This window comes from Elephas maximus, chromosome 14 (genome assembly GCF_024166365.1).
Source record: "Elephas maximus indicus isolate mEleMax1 chromosome 14, mEleMax1 primary haplotype, whole genome shotgun sequence".
Classification (NCBI taxonomy): Eukaryota; Metazoa; Chordata; class Mammalia; order Proboscidea; family Elephantidae; genus Elephas; species Elephas maximus.
The window spans coordinates 70,179,700-70,198,352 of NC_064832.1; positions in this window are offsets into that span (position 1 = coordinate 70,179,700).

Here is an 18,653-nt window from a genome sequence, read left to right on the forward strand (position 1 = left end):
TTTTTTTGAGGCACCAGTGGGTGGGTTTGAACTGCCAACCTTCAGGTTCGTAAACCAGAAGCTGTTGTTGCTGAGTCAAGTCCAACTCATTGTGACCCTATAGGACAGAGCAGAACTGCCCCATAGGGTTTCCAAGGCTGTAACCTTTATGGGTGCAGACTCACTTCTTTCTCCCACAGAGCCGCTAGTAGGTTTGAACCGTGGTCCACTTTTCGGTAGCAGCTGAGCGCTTAACCACAGCACCACCACCAGGGCTCCTTGTGAAGTAGATACCCAAACCAAAACTAAACTCATTGCGGTTGAGTGGATTCTGACGCACAGTGACCCTATAGGACAGAGTGGAACTGCTGTATAGGGTTTCCGGGGCTGTAAACCTTTACAGAAGCAGATTACCACATCTTTCTCCCACGGAGCAGCTGGTGGGTTTGAAATGCTAAACTGCCAACCTTCAGTTAGCAGCCAAGTGCTTAACCACTGCGCCTCCAAGGCTTCTATGAAGTAAAAAACTCCTGGAATTTATAAGTAGCTTTCTGAAACGTAACGGGAAAAGTAAAGTAAAGGAGCAGAGAGCTATTTGAAAGAAAACCTCTGGTGATGCTTTTTGTAAATCAAGGCATCTTTGTGTGTAACTGCTACCTAGTTAACTTGTTTTAAAAATTGAGATTTTGGGGTAGTGAGTTTTCCTAAAGCTAGAAATGTCCTATGTGCAAAAACATAACTGAATCATGCACTCTGCCTCCTCTACCCCATAAAACAAAGCAAAAGAAAGTAATTTTCCATCCCAAGACGTCTTCTGAACTATCTCGGCTGTGTGTAGGAGACTGATAGCAGTGATGTCCAGGGAAGCCTTCACTCCTCCCCTTCCCTCAAGAAATTGAGCTAAGAATTGATATTTAAAACAGCATTAAGATTCAGTGTGGGAAAATGACAGTCTTTTTTTTAAGGGCCTGACTATCAGGTCATCAAGGCAAACTACAAAATCTATAGCAACATAATAATGTAAAACCAAATCAAAACCCATTGCTGTCAAGTTGATTCCGACTCATAGCGACCAGGTACCTAAACTGCAACATTTTTTTAGGTCCCTCTGTGACTAGATGATGAGGGACAATAGAAAGTTCTAAGAAAGGCAAGAAAAACAGGCCCATTTCTTTAAAGCTAGGTTAAGAGTATAAATGATCAGCAAAATACATTAAACCAAATCAGCAAACATAACTAGAATATCACATTAGAGCTTTTACCCTCCAGCGTGGGTTTTCCCATTACAGGTTACCCTCCTCTCGTGCAAGACAAGGACCTTGACACACCTAACTCACTGAATGCTCCTTCTTCATCCTTGTAATTGTTATTTAAAACTTTTATTTCACCTTTTTTTCTTTTTTTATTGTGCTTTAAGTAGAAGTTTACCATCCAAGTCAGTTTCTCATACACACACATTGTTATATGGCCCTAGTTGCTTTCCCTGCAATGTGACAACTCCTCTCTACTCTGTATTTCCTGTGCCCATTCAGCCAGCTCCTGTCCCCTCTGCCGCCTCTCCTCGCCTCCAGACAGAAACTGCCCACATAGTCTCATGTGTCTACTTGAGCTAAGAAGCACACCCCTCACCGGTATCATTTTATGTCTTATAGTCCAGCCTAATCTTTGTCTAAAGAGCTGGCTTTGGGAATGTTCTAGTTTTTGGCTAACAGAGAGTCTGGGGGCCATGATCTCTGGGCTCCCTCCAGTCTTAGACCATTAAGTCTGGTCTTTTTACTGGAACTCGAGGTCTACATCCCACTTTTCTTCTGCTCCATCAGGGATTTTCTGTCGTGTTCCCTGTCAGGGCAGTCATCGGTGGAAGCCGGGCACCCTCTAGTTCTTCCAGTCTCAGGCTGATGGAGTCTCTGGCTTATGTGGCCCTTTCTGTCTCTTGGGCTCATATTTTCCTTCTGTCTTTGCTGTTGTTCATTTTCCTTTGCTCTAGGTGGTTTAAAACCAATTGATGCATCTTAGATGGCCGCTTGCTAGCTTTTAAGACCCCAGATGCTACTCACCAAGGTGGGATGCAGGACATTTTCTTAATATACTTTGTTATGCCAGTTGACCTAGATGTCCCCTGAAACCATGGTCCCCAGACCCCCTATGCCTGTACTGTCCCTCGAATTGTTTGGTTGTATTCAGGAAACTTCTTAGCTTTGGGTTTAGTCCAGTTGTGCTGACTTACCCTGTATTGTGTGTTGTCCTTCCCTTCACCTAAAATAATTCTTGTCTACCGTCTGATTAGCGAATATCTCTCTCCCTCCCCACCCCCGTAACCATCAAAGAATGGTTTCTTCTCTATTTCACCTTTTTAAAAGAAGAAACTTGTGCTTATTTTTGAAGCAGACAATCCTTACTTACATTTATCAGTCGTATTAGTCAAGGTCAGTGGCATAGGAGTTGTGGGGGGCTGGTTAACTGTGGAGGAGTTTGGTGCAGCAGGGAAGAAAATTTTATTACTGATCTTATTTAGAATTGCCAGTGCATGGTGATAGTAAAAAGCGGGCTGATTTTTAGTCATTTTTTTCAAATTGTTTTTAAATTCTCCAGGGCAGACAACCCCCACCATAACCTTCACCTTGGTACACTGCTGGTCAGGATGGCTCAGGTGATGCTGCCCTAGTTCCTTATGCACAGCCTTGTAATTCCTTGTTTTTGATGACTTTCACACTGTTAAGGAGTACTGGTCCAGTATTTGTAGGATGTACCGTAATTGTTTTTTGTTTTGTTTTGTTTTCTGACTAGACCCATGGTTTTCAATTCTCAAAAAGGTTTTTTTTTTTTTTTAACTCGGAGTTTGCTGTTCTTCTCCATGTGCCCTAGGCCAGCCATTCCTCAAGGAGGATGAAGATATTCAAAATTCTTGCTTTATGCAGGGATCTCAGTTATCACTTCTCCTACAAACTCATCTCCTGTCCCTCCCTGACATTAAAACCCAAGCCACTATCTCTTCAAATAGTCCTTTGCCACCAATTCTTCTATTTTGATCTTAAGCTCTTTATGTTTTGTCCTTTCAATTTATCTTCGACATTTAGTTGTCCTTTCATGTTTTTATCTTTTTCTTTCTTTGTGTATTGCCTTTCTTTCAACTCATTGATTTTCTCTTTGTCTCCTTCTAGAGTTTCTACCAGCTATTGAACATTTCATTCCCCAAATTTCTAATTTGTTCTTATATCCATCTAGTTTTTAAATCATTTAAAAATGATTTTTATTCCTTCTTTATCTTTGAGGACCCTAAACATTTCAATTTTGAGGTCATTTATATATTGTAGTATTATTTCCAATTTGTTTGAAGTAAATTTGTCCCTAATTATTAATTTTGCTGGCTGCTATTCTCATCCTTGCTTTTCTCCATCAGTTTTGAAATGTTAACCTGCAAGCTTATGTTGAGAACAAAAGATTTCTTTGTTTATCATTCTTTCTGTGCCCTCTCCTTTCTCCATCTCTCTCTACACTTGTGTGAATGCCTCCACTTGGCCACTCAGACCCTCAGTCTAGGGCCACTCAGACTCTCAGTCTAGGGCAGGTCTTATATTCGTGTTTCTGAGTCTCCAGTCTATTATCTTGCAGGCCCAGCAACTGAAGCAAAGGGCAACTTGTGTCCTGTACTGCCTGGGAAGCTGTGTGTGTGTCCTCTTCCCTCGCGGGCACACATTTCCTATCAGCCAGAACTGTAGGCACCAACTTTTTAAACCTGCTGTATAGTTAGAGATTCACAACAAGCTTCTGGTTTTAGGCAGTGACACAGGCTCTGTTCTCCTGCCTCATAGAGGTGCTCTATCCCCCGCTCCCCTACCATGGCGGTACCTGCTTCCATACCTATACCATGGCAAGTCTACTTCAAAACCAGTCACTGCTTTGTATGGATGTGCCTTTTAGATACACAAAAGTATTTTCTTTTTCTGAATCTCCCTTTTTAATATTAAATTTTTATAGCAAACCTATTATTGCTATGTATTTAATAGTGGGAAACTCAAAACACAAATTCCAAACACCTCCTTGACGGGAAATCCTGCTGTGATAGTGTTTCCAGCTTTTATTGACTTGAAATTTTGAAAGTATAGTTATAGTTAACTCTTCTGTCTGCTTGACTTCCAGCATTTAATTCATGCTTAGAGCCTGTTTCCCACGTCTTGCGTACTTGCTCCATTCTTTTGGTGCCAAAAAAAAAAAAAAAAAAAAAAAAACCAACACCTAAATTCAGATTTTCTCTCTGCATGCCAGCTTAAGTCCCAAATCTACTCGTTAGTTCCCGAAGTTCTAATTTACTTTGCTTCTAACTACATACAATAAATAATATATGAATATTACATGTAAATAATATGTATTATCACATATATCACATATATATGTTACAAACCTAACAATACCTGCTCTATAATCTATATAATCTTATGTCTTTTAAATAAAAGAGAAAAAGATATACTTACAAATCTTTTTATATCAATTTTTTCATTTACTATTCCAGTTCTCTTCATTTCTTCCTATGTATTGGAGTTATCATTTGATGTCATTTTCTTACTCAATATAGCTTCATTCCCTTACCCTTCTTTGTATTGTAGTTGTCAAATATATCACCAAATGTGATAGGCCCAATGGGTACTTTTTTAGTATAATAAAAAATTAATATGTAATTATACTGTCTTTTATAATTACCCACCTAATTACCTTAAAGAAAGGTGATCCAACAGAATGTGGAAATTATCAAAATATATCATTAATATAAAATTTTGCTGAAGATAATTAAAAAACAGTTGCAGCAGTACATCAACAGGGAACTGCCAGAAATTCAGAGAGGATGTGGAACAAAGGATATCATTGCTGATGTTAGATGGATCCTGGCTGAAAGCAGAGAATACCAGAAAGATGTTTACCTGCGTTTTACTGACTACACAAAGGCATTTGACTGTGTGGATCATAACAAATAATGGACATTGCAAAGACTGAGAATTCCTGAACACTTAATTATGCTTATGTGGAACCTGTACATAGACCAAGAGGCAGTCGTTTGAACAGAATAAGGGGATATTGGGTGGTTTAAAATAAGGAAAGGTGTGCATCAGGGTTGTATCTTTTCACTATACTTGTTTAGTCTGTATGCTGAGGAAATTATCTGAGAAGCTGACTATATGAAGAAGAACACAGCATCAGGATTGGAGGAAGAGTTATTAACAGTCTGTGTTATGCAGGTGACGCAATTTTGCTTGCTGAAAGTGAAGAGAACTTGAAGCACTTACTGATGAAGATCAAAGACCACAGCCTTCAGTATTGATTACACCTCAACATAAAGAAAAAAATCCTCACAACTGGACCAATAAGCAACATCATGATAAACAGAGAAGTTATTGAATTTGTCAAGGACTCAGTTTTACTTGGCTCACTAGTCAACACGCATGAAAGCAGCAGTCAAGAAATCAAATGACATATTGCATTGGGCAAATCTGCTGCAAAAGACCTCTTTAAAGTTTTGAAAAGCAAAGATGCCACTTTGAGGACTAAGGTGTGCCTGACCCAAGCCATGATATTTTCAATTATATGCATAAGAACACTGGAAAATGAGTAAGGAAGACTGAAGAAGAGCTGATGTCTTTGAATTATGGTGTTGGCAAAGAATATTGAATATGCAATGGACTGCCAGAAGAATGAACAAGTCTGTCTTGGAAGAGTGCTCCTTGGAGCCGAGGATGGCAAGACTTCATCTCACATACTTTGGACATGTTATCAGAGGGGAACAGTCCCTGGAAAAGAACATCATGCTTGGTAAAGTAGAGGATCAGTGAAAAATAGGGAGACCCTGGATGAGATGGATGGCCAAAACAATGGGCTCACACATAGCAACAATTATGAGGATGGCGCAGGACTGAGCAGCATTTCATCCTGTCGTACGTAGAGTCGCTATGAGTTGGAATGGACTCAATGGCACCTAACAACAATTACCTTAACAGGACTATTTGCTTTTTGTGTGTATTTATATTACTGTCTTATGTCATTTCTTTTCAGCTGGAAGAAGTCCCTTTAGTATATCTTGGAAGATTGGTCTGCTGCCAACAAATCCCTCCAGTTTTTGTTTATCTGGGAATGAATTCATTACACATTCATTTTTGAAAGATGGTTTTGTTGGAGATAAGATTTTTGTTTGCCAGTTGCTTTGTTTTGTTCTTTTGTCCAGCACATTGCATATGTTATCACACTGCCTTTCTGGCCTTTATTGTTTCTGATGAGAAGCATTCTTCTGCTGGTTTAAAAGGTATGCATTGTGTTTCTGGAATGGCTGTGCAAGTTCAGCAAATCCTCTTCCACAGATATCAGCTATTAAACAGTTTTAAATTTATCAGAAACAACCATTTAAGGTACCCAGAAATGGACCAAAGAGCCTACAACAAATTGAGAAATATTTATTTAAAGAAAAAAAATCTGAATCTCAGAAGGCTATGATATTTGATCCAGGGGCTATCTCCACTCTCCCCAACTCCGTATTTTGGAAAAGCTATTCCAAGCAGGTTTGGCAGCTAGAGAATATCAGCAGCTTCCATCTCATCCAGCTACCTGTTGTGGAAGTTCTGGTCATGGTGGGCATAGCAGCTGATGAAGATGGGCAACATCCATCCCTCTTCCTGCCCCTGCAGCTCTTCCCTCAACCACAGTCCCCAGTAGGGAGGCTCTGGAGGGGGCAGCTGGTAAAGATGAAAAACTTCCAACCCTCCGCAGCTTCTACTCCATAGCAGAGTTCTGCCCCAGAGATGTAGCAAACCATGAGACCTGTCAGCTTCTAGGCCCTGGCTGAGGGGGTTGACTTTATTTGGGACAGAGTATGGAGGAGCCCATAGTTGCTGATCTTCTCGTCATTTCCCTGTACATAATGAGTGATTTTTCTCCTCTTTGCTATCAAGATTTTCTCTTTATCTTTGGTTTTCAACATTTTGACTATGGCTTGTCTGGGTGTGGATGTTTTTGTGTTTATCCAATTTGGAGTTTCTTGAGCTTCTTGGATGTTTTAGATTAATATTTGCAATGTACCGAGTGAAATACTGGATGACTGCTAGGGAATTGCTCCTTAGCCCTTGAATCCCCTAGTTTCAGTGACCAAAACCACATTGCTTTGTGGGTTGGTTCCACTCCTTCCTTTTTCTTTTGGCCGCGTGGCTGGGTTTCCATCCACCTGGGCCAACGACAATAGAAATGTCTGACAGCATCTTGCTATTTTCATTCCAAAGCGGGACTTTGCAGTGGAGCTTTTTCACTGTCTCTCTCACTGCTATACCAGGAAACAACAAAGATGGGGGGTTTCCGTTGAACAGAATCAACAACATCAAATGTGGTGACAGGGTCATAAAGCCAGAGTGTCATGCTAGCTTTATAAACAGTTTGAAACACAGTTCTCATGCCTCTAACAGTCCAAATCAAGAGCAGCTGTAAATTTCATTAAACAAAGGCATTAGCTGGGTTGCAGGAAACTCCCCCGGCTTCTGATCAAGTATGTCCTTCAGCTTAGACCTCATTTTAACAATTTTATTTTCAAGCACACTGAGTCTGCCAGCAGACCTCTGAATTTACTGTGGGAGGAGGTGGGAACATAAAAACAGCCTCAGCTTTCAACTGTCGCACTGTTCATCTCTACTAGGAGTGAGATTGCTATCATCCCACTCCTATTTGGCCAGAAGGAGGCCAGCAGTGTTGCCAGTTTGTCGTTCCCAGGAGAGTTGGCACCATCCTGGAATGAGTAAACTGACAAGTTCTTTCCTTTCAACCATGCTGTCTTAGTTATCTAATGCTACTATAACAGAAATACCACAAGTGGATGGCTTTAACAGATAGGAGTTTATTCTCTCACAGCCTTGGAGGCTAGAAGTCTGAATTCAGGGTGTCAGCTCCAGGGGAAAGCTTTCTTTCTCTGTCCGCTCTGGGGGAAGGTCTTTGTCATCAATCTTCCCCTGATGAGGAGCTTCTCTGCACAGGAACCCTTGGTCCAAAGGACGTGCTCTACTCTTGGTGCTTCTTTCTTGGTGGTATGGGGTCCCCATGTCTCTTTGCTTGCTTCTCTCTTTTATATCTCTAAAGAAATTGGCTCAAGACACAAACTAATCTTGTATATTGAGTCCTGCCTCATTAACGTAATACAGCAAATCCCATTTTATCAGCATTGTAGAGGTGGGATTTATAACACACAGGAAAATCACATCAGATGACTAAATAGTGGGCAATCACACAATCCTGGGAATCATGGCCTAGCCTAATTAATATACATATTTCTGGGGGACGCAATTCAATCCACAACACATGCCATTGTGTCTTTCTGACGAGAGAGTCACTCCTCACGCTCCCCACCTCCCGAACCTCTGAACTCACCCATCGTGCCAACTCAGTGGGGTCAACAGGAGGGTTTCTGAAATCCCACTTACAGCCCGCCTCCCTCCTTAGATGAGCAAAGAATTGCCTTAGGTCATACATTTCCCAGCCAAATCCCCTGCTTGGATCAGTAGGGTGGACGGGGGGTGGAATGGTCCACCCTTTAGCCTGGACCAAAATGCCATGTCAATTATTCATTCTTCCACTGTAGCGACGCACCCAGCTTCTTGTGCCAGATCTGCAATGAGTAGGGGTTTATCAAGAGCCAGGTTCTCTCACAAGGCTCCTGTCCAAGGGTGCGAGGTTTCTGGTCACTTCCATGTGCGCCCCTTTTGTGTCATGAGTGAGGGAACATAGGGGCATTTGGGCCTGGTACTTAACATAGTATAAGCCAGAGGGGTGTATGTCCTGGACTGCATGAAAGCAAGAGGAAGGGGGTAAATGTAGGCTGCCTTTGTTTAGGCACAGGTAGCATAGCCATCCTGTAACCAGGAAGGTACCTTTAAGTGCAAACAGACTGGCCATCCTGTGACCATCTTTCCACCACCCCGGCCCCTCCCCCAACAGCTACAAGACTAATTAATACAATTAAGTAGTCATAGGTAGTCATGGACATAGAGAAAGTTACTGTGAGTTCAGAGTAGGGAGGAAGCTTTCTCTGGCAAGGAGAAGAGAATGGGAGAGAGAGACTCAATTCCCAGCCTATCAGAGGATGTTCTGAGCCCACAGCCTCAGTTTATGTGGCCTAGATTGAAATCATAAAAGCACACCACCCTCCCAACAATATTCTTCATCTTTATGGGGAAGTTTTCAGGAATTATTGCTTCCTAATTTTTTCTTTTTTTTAATATGTGGTATTAGCTTTGGAACTGAGCAAAAGGCAAAAGCTAGAAGAGTATCAAGGAAATTATTAGCGAAGGCTTGAAGGACAATGAGAAAATTGTTAGTGAAGGCTGAGGAAAGAAGAATTTTTTTTATAATGATAGTAAGTTTTGTGAAACTTTCCCAAAGGAGAAAAAATTGTCTTTTTAACAAATAATGCAATGACAACTGGATAACCACATGAAATTGGACCCTTGCCTCATACCATATGCAAAATTAAAATGGATCAAGATAAAAAAACATAAGAGATAAGACTATAACACCCTTATAAGAACATATAGGGGTTAGTTTCATGACCTTGGATTAGGCAAGGATTCTTAGACATGATACCAAAAGCACAAGCAACAAAAGAAAAAAATAGATAAATTGGATCTCATCAAGATTAAATCTTTTGAGCACCAAAGGGCGTCATCAAGGAAGTGAAAAGATAACCCACAGAATGGAAGCAAATATTTGCAAATCATGTATTTGAAATGGGATTCAGATCCAGAATAAAAACAAAACAAAAAAACCCTCTCATGCGTTAATAATAAAAGGGCAAATAATGCAATTAAAAAATGGCCAAAGGATCTGAATAGACATTTCTCTAAGGAAGATATACAAATGGCCCATACGCCCATGAAAAGATGCTCAACATCATTTATCATCAAGGATAGGAAAATCAAAACCACAGTAAGATGCCACTTCCTACCCACTTGTTGTTAGCGGCCATCCAGTTGCCGTTTCACTCATGGTGACCCCATATACAACAGAACGAAATGCTGCCTGGGCAGACCATTGTGATCATTGGTCTTTCATTGGCTGATTTTTGAAATTAGATCGGCAGACCTTTCTTCCTAGTCCATCTTAGCCTCGAAGCTCTGCTGAAAACTGTCTAGCATTATAGCAACAAGTATAAGGTACATTGGTCAGGAAACGAGCCTGGATCTCCCACATGGAAGGCAAGAATTGTACCACCGAACCATCAGTGCCCCCATTCACACGCACTAGGATAGTTATAATAAAAAAAAATAACAATAAATATTTGAGAAGACATGGAGAAATTGGAACTCTCATACATTTCTGGTGGGGATGTAAATAGCACAATCACTTTGGAAAACAGTCTTACAATACCTCGAATGGTTAAACATAGGGTTACCATATGATCCAGCAGTTCTACTCCTAGGTATATGCCCAAGAGAAATGAAAACATATTTCTACACAAAAACTTATACATGAATGTTCATATCAACATTATTTATAATAGCCAAAACATAGAAAGAGCCCAAATGTCATGATCAATGGACAAATGGTTAACAAAATGTGGTACATTCATACAATGGTACATTATTTGTCTGTAAAAAGAAACGAAGTACTGATAAATGCTATAACATGGATGAACCTTGAAAATAGCATGCTGAGTGAAGGAAGCCAGTCATTAAGGCCACATATTATATGACTCTATTCATATGAAATGTTCACAGCAGAGATATCTATAGAGACAGAAAACAGATTGTTTAGGGCTAGAGGTTGGGGAGAGGAGGAGGGAAAAGGAGGTGATAGCAAAGGGTATGGGATTTCTTTTTGAGATGATAAAAATTTTCTAAAACGACTGTGGTGGTGGCTGTACATCTCTGTAAATATATTAACAACCTTTGAATTCCACACTTCAAATGGGTGAATTGTATGGTATGTGAATTATCTCAATAAAGCTCTTTAAAAGAAAGAAAGGAAGGAAGAAAAAAGGAAAGGAAGGAAGGCAGAAAAAGAAAAAGGAAGAAAGGCTCAAGGCTAAGAACTAAGAAGATCAGAGAATCATTATTTAAAGGTCATCATATTCAATTTCTACCAGGACATGGCCAGTTATTCAATTGTCTGCCTAGCACCTCTTTTTTTTTTTTTTTGAAAGCCCCTCTTTATCTACTTAGTTTTAGTTGTGGCCTCCTGTATCACGTGAACCTGGCCCCTGTCCCCGGTTGATTGGTGCAGGAATGAACATGCCATTCAGGCTAAGACAGAGTCTCTTCTCTGGGAATGTGGAATACTGAAGGAAAGAGAGCAGTCCCTTCCTTGGGTACTTGACCTGTAACACATAAACCCAGAAGCTGTGGGTGACCATCTCCTACCACATGGCCCAGAAAGCAGGGAAAGCTGCTCTGTTGTGAAAAAGAAGAGGGTAACAATGCACAGAGGTGACCTAAAAGAGAGAGAGCCAGAGCCCCTAGCTCTGGTTCTACTCTATTGCCAAGCCTGGAAGGATCTCAGCACTTGCATTTTTCCTGGTTTGCTAAAGTTATTTTGAGTTAGTATTTTTCCTTCTTATTCTTTTGTCCTGTATTTTTTGTATATATAGGTATATATGTAAATTTTTTTTATTTATTTGGTAAAAATATACACAGCAAAACATACACCAGTTCAACAATTTCTACATGTGCAATTCAGTTACACTGATTACATTCTTCAATTTATACAACCGTTCTTGCTATTCTTTTCCAAATTATTCTAACACCATGAAGATAAACTCACTGCTCCTTACGTTTCTCATCTAACCTCTTGAATTGCTGTCATCAATCCAAGCCTACATAGATAATTCTTTAAGAGCACAATGTTCAAGGCAGACATTCTTTACTTACTAAGCTAAACTATTGTTTGGTTTAAACATGACTTCAGGAAATAAATTAGGTTTAAGTTTTAAAGATTATCTCAGGGCAGTAGATTTAGGCATTCATCTAGCTCCAATGGCTCCAGAAAGTCTAGATTCCATGAGAATTTTAAATTCTGTTCCACATTTTCCACCTTTTGATCAGGACTCTTCCTTAGAATCTTTTATCAAAATATTCTGTAATGGTAGCCAGGCACCATCCAGTTCTTTTGGTCTCATGGCACAAGAGGCTGTTGTTCATGGAAGGAATTGGACACTTCATTGCACATGCAGGTTGCCTTAAAGGCTGTCTCCGGATATTAAGTACCACCAGAGTACTGAGATGAGAATTCCACCCAGTGGACAACCACTCTATGAGTGTTGTGTTCTTTTATCCTGATCTAGTTGTGCATGGAAGACACATCGATGGTGTTGGCAATAGCAAAAGCTGTCTTAATTACTACTCATGGACAACAGACAGTGTATAACAGGAAAAGTTTAATCATGAGCAGTCCTTGCTAGCTCAAAAGCTGTTCAGGCAGGGTAGAAGACTTTCATGGGTGCCCCCTTTCTTTGCAGTGTGGACGAAGGACCCTGAGGCTCTTCCTCTATCAGTTTTATACTCCAGGGGCTGTGTTGTATTTCACTGCAGAGTGCAATTCAAGTCTTCCCACCTAATCACCTAAAGAGGGGGTAGTCAGACGGGGGGCCCAGCAGGGAAATGCCAGCCCAGAATGGTACTTCTTTAGCTCTGCTACTTATTTAGACAAACTATTATGCCTCAGAGGGGACAATGAGATGGTTTGTTCCGAAGCCCAAAGATGCTAAGAGGAGAGGAGGAATTGGGAGGAATTTTAGCTGTTTGGGTCACCTGAAAGACAGCCTCCTCTCAGACATGCATTTCAGTTCCTCCTCAGTTTCCCGCCTCTTCTTCCTCTGCTGTTGAGTTAGTTTCTTTTGCTTGCAACTAAAACTTCTAACCAGTGCAACCTGGAGCTGGAAAGATTCCTCCTTGGATCTCAAATAATCTTCCTCTGGGTGGTACAAATGTTTAGGCATATGGTTACTATGGCGCAATGGGTTTCTCTTATGTGGGCTTTCTGGCCCTGCATTTGCAGTTCTCCCAAAATGATCCGTGGGACTGCATTCTACCAAGTGGTTGGTTGGTTTGCTCTCCGCATAAGCAGCTTGCAAGGGGTTGGTCAGTTTGCTATCCACCTTTACACAGATTGCCTGGGGGAAGCACCGGCCCAGTAGTTGAACTTCACTGGGATTGGCTGGGGAACCTGCCTTGTAATTGACAAGGAATACAGGGGCTGGCTTATAAAAACCCTGAAACAAAAGGGCAGAGCCATCCTGATTAAGTGGCGGGAGCCTGAGAGACGCCTTAAGGAAGACCTGTGCCAGCAGGGAGCCTATCCGCAGCTGCCCTGGTTGATGACCTTCCTTTCCCTTATTTATATCCTGAGTTTTCCCGTTTGTCTGTTTACAGCTTTATTGAGGTATAACTGACATACAATAAATTACACATATTTAAAGTGTACACTCTGATAAGTTATGCTGTAATCATGAAACTATAACCATCAAGATAAGGAACATAGAACATATCCATCATCCCTGCAAATTTTGTCATGTCCCTTCGGAATCTTTCCTCCATCCCTTCTTCAATAACCACTGATCTGCTATCACAATTGACTAGTCTGAATTTTCTATAGTTTTGTTATAAATTAAATCATGGAATGTGCACTCCCTTCTTATCTGGCTTCTTTTATTCAGCATAATCTTTTGAGGTGCAATCATGTTGTAGTGTGTATCAATATGTCATTCTTCTTATTGCTTAATAAAAAAAACCAAACCCATTGCTGTTGAGTCAATTCTGACTCATAGCAACCCTATAGGACAGAGTAGAACTGCCCCGTAGGGTTTCCGAGGAGGGCCTAGTGGATTCAAACTGCCAACCTTTTGGCTAGCAGCCATAGCTCTTAACCACTATGCCACCAGGATTTCCTTATTGCTTTGCTTAATAGTATTCCATTATATCTATATATCCCAGGTTGGCTATCCATTCACCTGTGGATAAACACTTTTGGGCTATTATAAGTAAGGGTGCTATGAACATGTGCATATAGACCTTTGTGCTTTCAAGTCTCTTCGGTAAACCTAGGAGAGGAATGGCTGGATCATATGGTAGGTTTGTTTTCTGAAGTTTCCCCTGAGCTGTATCCTGAGTTTCCGGATATCTACTCTGAGTTGCATTGTGAATTGTATTCTGTTACTTCTGCATGTTGTTGTCATTAGGTGCTGTCAAGTCGGTTCCGATGCACAGGGCCCGTATATATAACAGAAGGAAACACTGCTCCGTCCTACACCATCCTCACAGTTGTTGCTATGCTTGAGCCCATCGTTGCAGCCACTGTGTCAATCTATCTTGTTGAGGGTCTTCCCCTTTTTCACTGACCCTCTACTTTACCAAGCATGATGTCCTTCTCCAGGGACTGATCCCTCCTGATAACTTGCCCAAAATATGTGAAGAAAAGTCTCACCATCCTTGGTTCTTAGGAGCATTCTGGCTCTACTTCTTCCAAGATAGATTTGTTCGTTCTTCTGGCAGTCCATGGTATATTCAACATTCTTTGCCAACACCATAATTCAAAGGCCTCGATTATTCTTCAGTCTTTCTTATTCAATGTCCAGCTTTTGCATGGACAATGTGTAGTGACCCTAATAAACCATGAAACTATGAGTTTTTGTGAGTTCTGTCAACCATTGCAGAAATCCTGGTGGCATAGTGGTTAAGTGCTACAGCTGTTAACCAAAAGGTCAGCAGTTCAAATCTACCAGGCTCTCCTTGGAAACCCCATGGGGCAGTTGTACTCTGTCCTCTTGGGTTACTATGAGTCAGAATTGACTCGACGGCATTGGGTTTGGTTTTTTGATTTTGGTTGGCCATTGTAGAGAATTATCAGATCCAGTAGAGAAATAGAAAGTGGAATAAATGAAAAAGTGGGAAGGTGGAGGCTTATTGACGTCTGCCTCATAGCAGCCAGCTTTATGCCGATTCTGGGTCATGATGTTGTCCTTATAGCTATTAACTGAAAGGTTGGCAAGTTTGAACCCACCCAGAAGCACCTTGGAAGAAAGGCCTGGTGATCTGCTTCTGAAAGGCCATGATCTTGAAAACCCTACAGAGCACTGTTCTATTCTGCAACACATGGTGGAGGGGGCGGGGTGGTGTCTCCATGAGTTGGAACTGACTTTATGGCAACTGGTTTTTAACTGAAATGCAATTGGTGAATTTAGTGTTATTGTGTGTTGTGTCTGTGAGAACAGGGGTTAGGCATGGCATCTTCTCCATAGCTGCCATTAGCCAAGGGTGATTCTGCCAATAGTGTAGAGGCCATGGCTAGGGATCTTGGGTAGAGCCCCAAGAAGATGACTGGGAGTGATTACTGCTTCTTTATGAAGGATTTCCTGCCTTTGCATTTGGTAGATCAACCACAGATCTTATTATGACAAAGATGCATGAAGTTCTTTCCTGAGGGCCAAGTAGATCTCTAAAAAGCAGCTGAGTTGGGGAGGAAGAGAAGCTTTAACTCTACCTTCATCATTTCTTTGAGTCACACAAGGAAAAAGACATATAGATTTAGGGTTTTATAAGGGGATGCCCCACACATACTTTCCTACTTTCTGGTCTCTTTTTCTCTTTCCCCCATTCCTCTCAATTCTTTGCAGCTCTCTCCTATCAAGTCCCCCAGTGTTATGTACCCCACAAGAGGAGGAAATCTGATCTATTCATCACCTTCTCAGGTTTTGCAAACTTCTGAGCCTCAGGCTTCCATTGCTCAGTCAAAGCTGCTCCAGAATGGAAGCAGATGTGGATCTGCTTTGCACCTTAAGTTTTGAACATGGTTCTGCCATTTTCTAGATTTATGACCTTGGACAAGTTAAAAAACCAATTGCCCTTGAATTGATTCCAACTCATTGTAATCCCATGTATGTCAGAGTAGAACTGTTCTGTAGGGTTTTCAGTGGCTGATTTTTCTGAAGTAGATTGCCAGGCCTTTCTTTCCAGGAGCCTCTTGGGTGGACTCGAAACTTCAACCTTTTGGTTAGCATCTACCATCATTGTTGTTATTGCTATTAGCTCTAACTCCATGAGCGAAAACAGATGTTGCTTCAGTTCCAGGTCTTTCCAGAAGTGAGAGCTGTGACGTTTCCTCTGTTGTTGGTTTAAGCAGCTGGAATGCCTCACCAAAAGGAGCACTAACATCATTTATGCCAAAAGATTTCTTCTTACCAAGAATTTGACTTTGTCTCTTGAAAACAGTAACCCAGGCAAGTGCTAAAACACACTTGTTTTCTGGGCTTGGCCTGCATTATGAGAGACATCACATTAGCTACAGAGAGAAAAGCTTGTAGATAGAAAGTTTCTGTTAGGTCCCAGATGGCCTCCATTGCTTCCCATTCCCTGCGAACAATGGTTTCCCATTCATTCTGCCATCGTAACATGGTATCCCTGAGAGATGCCCATCTGCCCAGCCTTTGTTTGAATAGCCCAATGATGGGCTCTGTACTCCCTAAGAATATTTGTTTCACGGCCAAACAGGGGGATTTGTTAGAATGTTCTTCGTTATGTGTAACCAAAATGTATTTTTTGTTATCTTTTTCACCCATGGTCTTAAGTTTGCAAATTAATGAAGCAAATGATATTAGGCTGTGCCCCTATATTTTTTCCTATACCCCCCTTGTTACTAAATTTTTATTTTTGAAAAATTTTGATGCTCTGTGTTTTCACTAGTTATGGCATACTGATTCAAAGATCAATTCAGAAATTTTGATATGAGTTATGGATTTTGACATATATGATCTGGTAACACCAGCCACCAATAAGGTGAGTGGAACTGTGGTGCCACTGGTCTGTGGCATGACAACATACCGATAAGAACTAAATAAATAGTTTATTGCAAGCACCTTTCCATAAGGGTACATGGGGAACCTCTGGTTTTCCAAATATGACACAGAAAAACCAAAACAAAACCATCCGGGCTCCCTAACGATCACACAGGAAAGCCATAATCGTGCTTGCCAGCCTTATCTCACAGAAATAAAGGTAAAAAAAGGCAAAAGTTTACAAATGTAACACATCCAGGAAGCATCACCTAATAATAGAATGCTCAACCTAGGCAACAATGAGGCTCCAACTTTGACCTGCTGAGCTTCACACATTTCAGAAAGGGACCCACCTTGATGCTAAATACATTAGAGCTGGAATAACATACTACCTTCGAGGTCCAGGGTCATAAAAAGTGGCTAGTATACAGTTACACCAATAGTAACGAAAGAGATATAATAATATACAATTTTAAGGGATATGAGCTCCTGTTCATACCTACTTTTCCAGTTAGCTCCATCCACATTGGCTAGAACTGAATCCTGCTTTACTTGTCTGTTTTTCAAATGGGCCCGTATCGTTCCACAGTGGCAGATGTATGGTTACAATGATTGGGCCTCAAGTTGTGCTGTGTTTTTTGATGTCCATGAGCACAGACTTTATTTACTAAAAGGCATGGAAATCTTCAGCTTCACCTGGAGCTCTTCTTTGCACATTGCTCATTAACTTAACCTCAGAGACAGTGTCCTTCTACAACTCCACCAGACTGTTTTGTTTCCTGCTCATATCCTGTACGAGAAGATTTAGGAATTAAAAACCATGCACATTTGTAGCATTCTGTTCTGTGCTGCTCCTCCTTTCTGTCTGCTAGGTCCAATTCTTTGAGACAACATAGACTTTCCAATGCTGCATTTTTTAGTCCTTAGTTCTTTCCTATCATATCTTGGCGGCAGGGATGTGAAATTGTACACTACAGATTAGTAAGTAAGCACAATTAAGCCTGTGCATACCTTGCTTGCTGGTTAATCTGCCCCTGCTTGGAGGTAATTGAGAGGCTGTACCTCTCTGTGTTAAAATATCCAGCTCACTTTGTTACACACACTCCATGCAGTGGTACATTGGCATCGGAACCACTTTCCCATCAGTGCACTTGAGAATTACTGGACTCCTTCTCCTCTGGGCCTCTCCACGAGGTCTCGGGAGGTTTGGGGGATTCGTCTCCCTTCACTTAGTGTATCAGGCCAGTGAGTCTCCCATCAAATACTCTGTCTAGGCATTGGGGACATAAATCTCTTTCTAGGAACTCAGCATTCTGGCATTAAAAGCTGTGCTCTATTAAATCCAACCTTTTGTAGTTTTCCTATAATATCTTTATTCATGGCCAGACCCTGAGTCATTTCTTCCCACTTCAGTGACTGAGAGAGGCTAGAGACCAAAGCGGGGAGCCCTGATGGTGCAATGGTTAAGTGCTCAGCTGGTTACCAAAAGGTTGGCAGTTCAAATTCACCCAGCAGCTACGGGAGGAATACCTGGTGATCTGTTCCTGTAAATATTACAGTCTAGGAGACCCTATGGGGCAGTTCTGCTCTGTCACATGGGGTTGCTATGAGTTGAAATTGACTCGATGGTACCCAACAACAACAGTAACAGTGACCCATGTAGTGGATGGGCTTTGGCAGGCTGGTCAGTGCTTCTTGCTCAGCTTTCTAAAGCACAGACAGGAATTTGTTCTTGCTCAAAAGCCTTCAGTGTTTCCCTTTTTTACAAGGTTAGAGGGAATGCTCTTTAGCCTGGCATTTTAGCTCATGAATGATTTTGTTCTTTTATGATCTGACCTCTACTCAAGTCATCTTCTATGACTTAATTTTTTTCCCGTTTTTATTGAGGTAAAAT